The sequence below is a fragment of the Varroa jacobsoni genome, unplaced genomic scaffold (assembly GCF_002532875.2).
Source record: "Varroa jacobsoni isolate VJ856 unplaced genomic scaffold, vjacob_1.0 scaffold_1065, whole genome shotgun sequence".
NCBI classification, from domain to species: Eukaryota; Metazoa; Arthropoda; class Arachnida; order Mesostigmata; family Varroidae; genus Varroa; species Varroa jacobsoni.
The window spans coordinates 213,205-223,290 of NW_019213967.1; the positions used below are offsets into that span (position 1 = coordinate 213,205).

The 10,086-nt window shown below is 46.1% G+C and overlaps 1 protein-coding gene across 1 annotated transcript in view; it reads left to right on the forward strand.

The window, feature by feature from the left end:
* The first annotated feature begins 9,717 nt into the window (after positions 1-9,717).
* The window catches only part of LOC147752705 (uncharacterized), a 32,700-nt gene continuing 32,331 nt past the window's right edge, over positions 9,718-10,086 (forward strand). Inside the window, exon 1 of the mRNA XM_086970826.1 lies at positions 9,718-9,866. The gene's annotated coding sequence lies outside the window, so the exon portion shown is untranslated. The remainder of the gene's footprint in view (positions 9,867-10,086) is intronic.

Consider the following 10,086-nt stretch of genomic DNA (forward strand, 5'->3'; position numbering starts at 1 on the left):
CCGACTGCAGTACTAATAACATAAATATTCATCCACATATCTCGTCTATGTAGGATAAGGGATTTATTGCTGATTTCTAAGTCTGATAGAGCCACCGGACCTGTGGCGTAGCCAAAAAAAAGGGGTGATAGATCGAAGTTTACTGGGGATGCTGTTTGTGTGACTCGAGTGTGCGCCCTGCTGTCTGCATTTACTCACTTGTACAGATTTTACCAGTTTACGGTGACTGCAAGCGAGGCTACGAAGAAAGACCTAAAGGGCACGTAGCATATGTGAGACAGTACGTATGACCTTATTCAACCGAAGAGATCTGTATCCTTGTATGAAACTGAGTGCTGATGACAACGAGCTTACGTATGGCGTATTCCCTAATAGCTGCGAACGTAAATGCGAATAGAGATATTTTATATATATATATAACCACTTGCTTTTGGGTGGTTTGATTTCACTTTAATTTCAATGCCTGACTACTTACAACTTTTAATCGATTCTCAATACCGTATTTATTTCGAATTGAATGAATGAATAAATACTCGACTCGACGGAAATAAAATAGGAAGACCTTTGTTGCACCTCGCGTAAAGGTTCTATGCAACGGTTCAGGTTGTTCTTCGCTGCAACCATGTGTCGTGTCCTTGTTCAAAAGCTAGAAGCCTCTCTCTGCTTTTCGGCTGTGGCTTCAAACGTATTTTCTTACTTTTTAGTAGGTTTTCAAGCGTCTCAAGTCGATCCACCGCCCTCTTAACAGTAGCTCCCAGACTGCGGCCATAATCCTTTCTCTGCGCTACTTAGTTAGTTACTGCATGGAGTTTTCTATCCTTTCGAGTTGGGAATCGCGCGCGCAGCGAGTTTAAGCCGCTGATGTTGATTAGAGGATAGAATAGCATAGTAGCCTCGGCAGGCTCACGATTAGCCGCAGGACCCTGCCGCTGCCACTCTGCGGTTAGAAAAAGAGAAAGGCTGTTGGGCGTTTGCGTTAAAGTAGTTGCGGTTTTGCCGTTTTTGGGTCGCAAGAGAGTTTTAACGGTGGACGTCCATGGTGTCTAGGTCGGTACCTCGTCCTTTTCCGGCACTTCCTAACCTGGCCTGGTGCCGAGGAAACCGCAGTACGGAAAAATGGGACGAGATGGGATGATGTGAGCCGGGCAGCTTTAAGCTAGGTCTTTTTCCTTAAATGAACGGCAGACGGTATGCAACGAAAGGGTCCTGTGCGTATATACCTGCATATATGAGTCAGCATGTGTGTGTGTGAAATTCGTATTTACCACTTTTACATTTGTATGTTAGGAACAGCTGTAGGTACTGCTGCTATTTGTGTATGTGCACGGATAAAATGATATTCTTCTAAAGCAGTCAGATATTAGCCAGTCGGGGCCGGAGAAAAGTGGGCTAAGTTAGGAGAGTAAAGGGCCAAGGGATGATCAAGCATAACGAAAAATTCTGCGCATTTGCGTAAGGGATAGGTGCAGCGGAACGATCCTTACAAGTGTGGCAAATACGAGTCGTTGTATAAGCGTGTCGGTGCACATGTATACTGTATGCATGCTCGCGCCTGTATGGCCCTGCGTGTTTATGGGTGCATACTACACGCTCAAATATGGCGTCCTTACCATGTCTCTTTTGAGCAAGGAACGTGTGTACCACTGGCTGCACTGCTTACATAATGTACATGAGACAAATTTCTGGTTGAAGATAACAACGCCTGGGGGCTTCCCTGCATGACAGTAGGAAATATGCTTATGATCCTGTGGTTACACCACTGCGGCTGCTTATGCAGTATCCTTATGAAGATTGGATCCGTGATCTTCTGACGCCGAATTGAAGTGATCGTCCCTGTCGGTGTCCAACTTGGTGACTTGTGTCCACAGCTTCCACAGAGCAAGACCTGGTTAGATCAGGTGGACTAGTAATCGTATTTACGTTTTTGGCCTGCTGCGTTCGTTATGGCCCTAAACGTCGTAGAATCACGATCATCACTATCATCATCAATAGCAACAATATCTTAAGAGTGACGGCAGAAACCCGAACAATAACAACGGCGGCGCTACAAGGGTGTGGCGTGTCATATAATCTCGCTTTGTCTCTGTTTGGCACAAAATGTACACTCTGTTTTAGAACCAACGACAGTAGCAATGGCTACATCGCTACAGCCATTGCCGCTGCAGGCGTTGCTATGACCAGCACAGTAGCGGCAACGACCTTGCGCAGACGCCTCTATAGCGAAACCTTTAGCGCGTAGCAATGGCTGGTACTTCGTCGGCACTTTGCGGCAGTACCTCTGTTGACTTTATCGCTGATTCCGCTGCGGCGGATGTTGAATCGAAAGTAGGCTGCTTCTGTCTTTGCTACCCGAACACCGACCAATTCAGCCGTTTGTACCAGCAGAAAGAACCCCAGTGCCCGTTGATAGGTTCTAAGGGAATTCGTAGCTATGAACTTTGTTGCAATCGATTAGTTCCCTACGTAGCCTTCTACTCTAGCTCACCGCAAACTTACATCTACAACGTATACGGTGTACATACATAGCCATACAGACGTACAGGCAGACTGTCCTGTACGTCTGTATGGCTACATATGCCAGCGGCTTGAAACTGCGTGCGTCTTACGTCAGTCGATCTCCCGGTTCTACTTGTTGGTCACTCGACTAAGTCGGCTTTTATCGTGTCAACCGAGATGGTACATCCTTGTACAACGCGGTCGGCATAGTTGTCCAATTTGACGAATGTATTGTTCTTTGCGGTCGGTATTGACATTTCGATGAACAAAATAAAAACGCCAAGTTTCAAAAAAAGTCAGCGCCGTAAGTGTTGAGAGTTAAGAGACGACACGAAACTCTGGCCGGTTGTTATTGGTCTTCTCATGCCAAATCGAAAAATATAAGGTTTAGGTGCTGCATATAAATAAACACGGATATACAGTGAAATCTGCTAATATGAAATGCATACGCTGATAAAGATATTTAAGGCGGACATGTTTGTTGAGTGCGACCTCCGTTCGTTGCAGTTCAAGTCTAAGCCGCTATTATGTCAATGCTAGGGGCAGATTATATCAATTAGCGAATAACTGTTAACGTTAATCGTGGGCGAAGTTTTGTCAGGAGCCGTTACAATTATTAAATAACTTATCTACGTCTACCATTTCGTTCAAAATCATTACATCTAAAAAGGTAAGCACGTTCTAATTTCGAGCTGATAATAGGCCAAAATTTTTGAGCATTGAAGGTCTGAAAATAGTAAGGCGTCTAGGCCCAAGCTGAATAAAAATAGTCGAGGAAAGAGTAACCATTATATTCGTATTAGTCCCAATGTCCTATTGACCCGCAACTAATTCTTCGATACGCACACAAATATATCAGTAAAAAATAAAAAGAAAATCAGTCCTTCTCCGATGGCGTTCTATAGCATGCTCGAAAGCGAGTCAGAGTTTGTAAACAAATCTAATTATTTCTATTATTCTTCACGTGCGACCCTGGAGCGAATCTTCTCCATTTGAAAACATAGTAAAGCTTTCTCGAGAGATGTAAGCTAAAGGAAGATGAGCTCCCACAATTTTCATATTCGACAATTGTCTCAACAATGGCTAGGAATTAAAGGTAACTAAATAATGGTTAAAAACACATCCGAATTTTGTTGCTTTGCGCAAAATTGTATTTAAGACACCACTCGTCCTATGTTTCGTCACGAATTGGGGTACTGCGTTTGCTCTAGTAGACAACTGAGTATTTCCGAAAATTCCGTATTGCTTGTTGGGTCTTCGGAACAGCCGACGACTTACGAGAACTTTTAAAGGAAAGGAATTCTTTTTCAGATAACGGTAAACCTCCACAAGGTGTCAGATCGATGACGTTACAGCGATGGCTTAATTGTGATGGGGGCATGGTCTATATCCAGACTTAAGGGGACACTCGGCAAGAGGTACCGAAAGGCCATAACATATTTCATATGGCGGGATATTTGAATCAGAATAAATAATTAATCGAAAGAAAGCAACGGAATTACTTGAGCAATTTGAAGCGGGGTAGCAGGACAACTAAAAGTGTTATGAATTAGGCAGTGCAATAGATTTAGTAAAGCAGGGTACTGAATGAAGGAAACTGCGACTGCACTTGTAGAAGTATTTAAAGAAGAAAAATTATAAAACCAGGTTAACAAATGCGCGTTGAGAACGCGAATTTAGGCTAAATAATTTTAAACTCAGTTTATACTACATTGAAATGTCTAAGTTTCGCAAGGCTTAAAATATTCTCTGGTTGTACTTTTGCTGTCGTTTATGAAGCAGACGAACTTTATATTAAAAGTAGGTGCATAGCTAGAAGATGTTCAAGATAGAGTTCAAGAAGACAAGATAGAGTCGTTTGATGCTTGAGAATAGGACTGCTAACAACTTGGTCCCAATATTAGTACACGAAATATCTTATACGATATAAAACAAGTATACGGGCCGGAGTAGGGGGTAATGAAGTAAACAAAGGCGTTTGCTCGTCAGTAGCATACAGAATGATGGCCATGCCACATGCTTCCGTAGCTACAAGTGGCATATATACAGATATCTGCATGCCATATATCCAGACGGGTGTGTTTCTCTTCATACTTTCCATATACGTCCATCTGAAGATACCTGATATCTCATTGACCACAGCGCAAAGATTAAAGGGACATCGGCATCTATCCATTTGTCGGAACCGATGTCCTTCCAGGTCTTTTCAGCCCGGAGAAGCCAGCAACACAACTACTTGTTACTATTTTTATTAACATTACTATCATATCAACTAGTAGTATAGCTTTTACAATGAACGTACTAGTCGCAAGGAACAAGCACAGTTCGTAGTAATTACAGCTTTGTTCATTGACTAGTGATTTGCTCACCTGCTCATTGTTCTTCTCCTTGGATCGTCGAGAACCGGCGCAACTTTTCTTATACCCGATCGTCAACGTTGACAAGCTGGTTCCTTTCTGATTTCTTTTCGTTCTCTGACTAAATACATTTTTTGCGCTTTGACCAACGAATAAGGAGTAGGAAGAGGACAGCTCTTTGAGCTGAGCCAGTAGTTTTATGGCGGTCAAGATCTTAATATATGTCGTGGCTGATAGCATGAGGCTTTCACGGATTCTGAACCTACTTGTAGAACAACCTCGGTAGGACAGCTGCATCCCAACCTATGTCATCGTTGTTCTTGTCAAAAGCATCCGGCGGAGTAGGTACTGGCGTCGATCCTGTACTTGCAGTCGCCGTTGCCACAGCTTTGGCCGAATGGTCTCAGTCCTGAGATAACAGCCGTCTGTCTATGCGCGGTGGCAGGCGGTTCGTTCATGAACTTGCGCTGTTTTGTTTCTCTTCTGTTCGCTGCGCACCTACGAATACGGGTTGCGTGAGTGTTCAGGCGTGGTAGCGAGCCTTTGTCCGCACGTAAGTGCGTCCCTCTCTGTTTCTGCCATCCTGTGTGTGTGGGGACGTGTCTGTCTATGTTGGTATCTGGCTGGGAGATGCGTGCCGTGTTCTGGCTCGCGCGCTTTTGCTCTTATGGCAGCGGCTGCCGTTGCTTTTGGTGTCTGGCCGCAAATACACAGACAGCTTCTGCATGTGTATCTGCGGCTGCCTGTGCTAGCCTGCTGCCGTTGAATGTGGACGACGTCCTTGCGCAGTAAGAGACAGAGAGCTAGCTGGTAGACGGGCAGCTAGGCAAGCAGGCGGCTCGAAAGGGAGCCCATTCGCCTCTCCTCTGCGATGATGGCGGCAGCGACTATGCCGACCGGTGCTTCTCGCTTCCAGTCCCGTCCCCCGTATCCCCCTCTCTTTTCTAGCGGCAAGCAGTGGCTCCTGCGGTACCGCGCCGTCCCTGCAGCACCCCCGTCCCTAGAACTCCACAAAGGGGATCTCAGCCGCCATCGTCCATCCGCTACTCAAAGCCCCGTAGGGCCCCATAGGGCCCCTTCGCGGCACACCTGTCGAGTTTTCTTTGGTAACCACTAGGGGGCGCTCACAGGCTCCTCCTCCAAGTCCTCGGGCCCGCTCAGTACCACCGGGGCCACCGCACGCGAGCCCGCTCAGCCGCCTGTCTTGGCGTCTACCGTTGTCGCTGTTGTAGCTGCAGCTGCACAGCGCGCGTCAAATGCGACAGCCACCACCTAACATCAAAAACAGCCAAACGAACGGTCAACCCTAAACGATAAAAAATGGACATGACGCTGACGACAACTAAATATCGTCAGTGTTGGGGTCGACCACTATTTCTGCACTGGCAACAACAGTAAGATTCATTGTTGTAGTACTAGCACTAGAGATAGCCGGCGAGATTGACGTTCGTGTGGAGCTGCAATGCAGCTGCCGATTGACAATCGTGTGGCTTTTTGTCCAACCTAAGCTCCGGACGACAAGAATCGCTTACGATGGAATATAACGGCGATTGGTGAAGCGAAAATCCAATGCAAAGAGAACGGGACGGGCCGTCGGTTGGCGGCGACTAGAGAGATGTCAGTGGAGAATGTTTGGCTAGGAAAAAAGCGCAAGCACAATTAAACAACAACAACAACAGTAGCGATTGTTACTATGTAACAAAAACAGCGAAGGACGACGGATGCAACTTTAGAGTCATAATAGGCTGCTTATCGTGGTGTTGTGAGTGTGCGTATTTGAACGAGACGAGTGTTAATTCGTCTCGTTGATGTTGTCGATATCATCGTGCGAAAACTATGCCCCCAACCGTCGAATTAAACACGATAAACCCTGTTCGATCAGAGATGGACACGATAATTATAGAAACACTATAATTACCGAGGAATAAATAATGGTGGTAATGATGACACTAATAGTTATAACGATGGTGATTAGAACGATTCGAAAGTAACAAAATAATGATGATGTTAGGTTAAATGCGTTGAATAACAACGGAATATCCAAAATATATCATATGCATGACGCAGCAGGGCGAAGGTCGGCGACAGTCACATTTAATAGAAGTTAGTTAAAAGTCTGCTGGCTACGTTGAAGAGACGAGCGCGCTCAATAAATCAATAGAAAGATACCATTATAACATCAGCAATAGTATATGTATATATGTATGTATATTTACTACCATCGCCACTACTGCTGAGATTAACTGCACCAACGTCTATTGGAATTAACTGCTTGATAAGACAGCAAATCTAACGCTCTATTCCAAGCAGTGAAACAGTCTGAAGCTCGCCACAACGGTAAACCCGCGTAGAGGCGGCGGAGTGCCGGTAGGATCGACAGTCATGTAAAAGGGACGTTGTCTAAAAACAGGTGAAGAGTTCCGCGAAACACAAGTGCGTCAACGAGTACAGTAAGCAGCAGCAGCAGCAGCAGCTGGTGCGATGAACAAAGCCGAACACAAAAACAGAATATTACAGCGTAATTTTATTCGACCTACCGTTTGTCAGCAGACTACCATTATTGATATCCAGTGCGTCTATGTTGTATGCTTGTTTGGGACAACAAGCGCCGTCTGTCGAGAGGCCGAGGAATTCACGGCAGTAGCAAGGACTTGTTTCGCATACGAAGGCTGAACAATAGGGCAAGCAAGGACAGGTCTGCTAGAGCCTTTTCACCCTGGGGTGTGGTGTAGCCGGTGTAAGTGTGAAGCTTGCAAATCGAAAAGAGAGAAAGAGTGAGCTAAGGGGTAGAGAAGGAGAGGGAAAGACAGAGAGAGAGAGAGAGAGAGAGAGAGGGGGGGAAGAGGAAAGAGAGAAAGAACGTCCAGAGCTCGCGCGTAAAAAGTAAACGTCGAAATTGTTCGTCTCAGCGTTTTAAACGCAGTAAGGCCGTTGCCAGCCCTGCTTCGACAATTGTCCCTAGAGCAACAAGTGCACTGCCTGCGTCCCGATACGACCACGAAATAGTCGACTCGTTTAGAGCAAAGGCCTAGCCTTCACAGGCTGCTAGGGAAAATCGTTGTTCGCCAACAGAGCAGCGTTACTCGTCACAAAGAAGGATAGATTTTCCGCGGTGTTTGTGCGGGTCGCTCGTTTGAGGTACCTTTGTGATTTGCCTGCGTGTGTGTATGTTTGTGTAAATGCGTGCGTAAAACGTGCGCGTATGAAGATACAACAACGATAGTAGTGGAAATGCACGTGGTAAGGCATTGACGGATGGGAGGTTTGGCGCCCCTTGCTATACATCTGCGTCGACGCCTCCGCCCAGGCCTCGATGGGGCAGATAAGACGAATGGCCGAATATGACAACGCCATTGATATGGCGAATAAAGTACCCTATATTAAATAGCAACAGCAAAGAACAGTAGTAACCGACAAGCTACAGTAGCAAGAAAAACGATATCAACTAGCACATAAGCTGTTAAACAATCATTCAAATAGCGGAAGCACGGTGTCGACTTTGCGGTGTCAAACAAAGTCATTCAATAAACAAGCATATAGCGGGAACGGTAATAACAAATGCACACATGATCGAGCGCGTTGTCCATCTCTAAATGCAACAATTCAGATACACAGACATGCAATCAACTAGCGGATTGCAACGATACAGAACGAGTTAACGGAAGTTGAAAGAGGCTAATGGTAGTTAGATAGTTTAGCTGCGTCCGCATAAAGTGCCAGTATCACTGATCCTAAAAGTAACATAGCCAGTAATGGTTCGAAAACGGTTAGATTTAGAAACGAAACCAAGGCAGATCCAGTGAGTCACACCATACCATGTTGAGCGTGACGAGCCTGCAGTCACGCACAGCAACGTGTCTATGCTTCTCTGACAAACACACATAACAACTTGTAAGGGATCTCTATGCAAGCCAGACAACGAGAACAACAAACAACTGTTTATACTGTAGTCTTAATAATACCGACAGCATTGTTCAGCAGAATCGTGCAGTAACAGCACCATTCAGCGTTACGACGTCTAAGTTCTACGTAAAACACGAGCGCTGTCCATCATTAATTCAGTTGGTTTTTTGTTTAGTCGCCAAGGGTAAAGTGAACTGCTATACATACGACGGAAGGTACGGGGTAAATGACGGTGGGAATGTGCAAGCGTAATTTCAGCTGAAGTTGTTGAAGTGCGAAATTGTTATTGGGAAAAAAGAATGAAAGCGCATAATATAATCGTATATAATAGAGCCGATTAAAAGATACGAGTGCAATATAGACTGAAGTGAAGGTGTGTTTCTTGCAGCGTCTTAGGCTGCGACAAGTGGGATGGGCGACGCAACCCAGGTCTCTTCCGGATGAAATGAACAGCACACGACTGTTCCTATCTTCCTGTTGTCCTGTCGATGACTGCAATGCCGATGACGACATCGGACGACACCAAAAATATCTAACAGTTCATCAGGGCAGAAGCCAGCACGACAACGACAATAACAACAATAAGCAAAAGCTGAAGCAGGATAACAAGCGCAGAAACGCTTATATTAACAGCAAAAGCGCCTGGACAAGCTACCTAGAAAGAGTACGTGGGGGACGCATGCAGTCGACTCGAGGGCCGATGGCAGAGGACGTCAGTGGCGTGATCATCAGCTGATCCGATCACCCGAGCGCGCTGTCCGCCACCGACGGCCGTGCGGCGGCGCAATTTGCGTCCGCGCCGCCGACCTAAGCCGGTCGCTCGCTGGTCACTGCGACGGCAGGCCAGGGCCACGTCGAGGTCCGGCCCTACGTCTGGCCATGGAGTGCGCCTCGGCGGTGGGGACGCGCGAGCTCGACCCCCAAAAGCCGGAGCCTTCGAATCGGCCGGCGGTCGCCCCGCCGCTACCCCAGACTCGCCAGTTATATCAGCAACAGGTGTACCAGCAAGAACTGCAGCAGCAACAGGTGTACCAGCAAGAACTGCAGCAGCAACAGTTACAGCAACATGCCGTCGCTAACCCCGACACTGAGGATCTACCTTATCATCAGGTAAGATCAAGAGAAACAAGGGGGTCAAAAAAGATCTATGTGATACGTTTTTTTAATACTGGGTTGTATACTCAAGAAAACATTTCTACTAGTAGAGTTAGTTGTTAAATGCTCACCTGAAAAGTAGCGCCGGATTATGTGAACGTATTGAGTACCGAACCGGTACGTTTTCGGTAGAAAATGTCTTCCTTGATTTGTTGGAAACACCAAACCTTACATT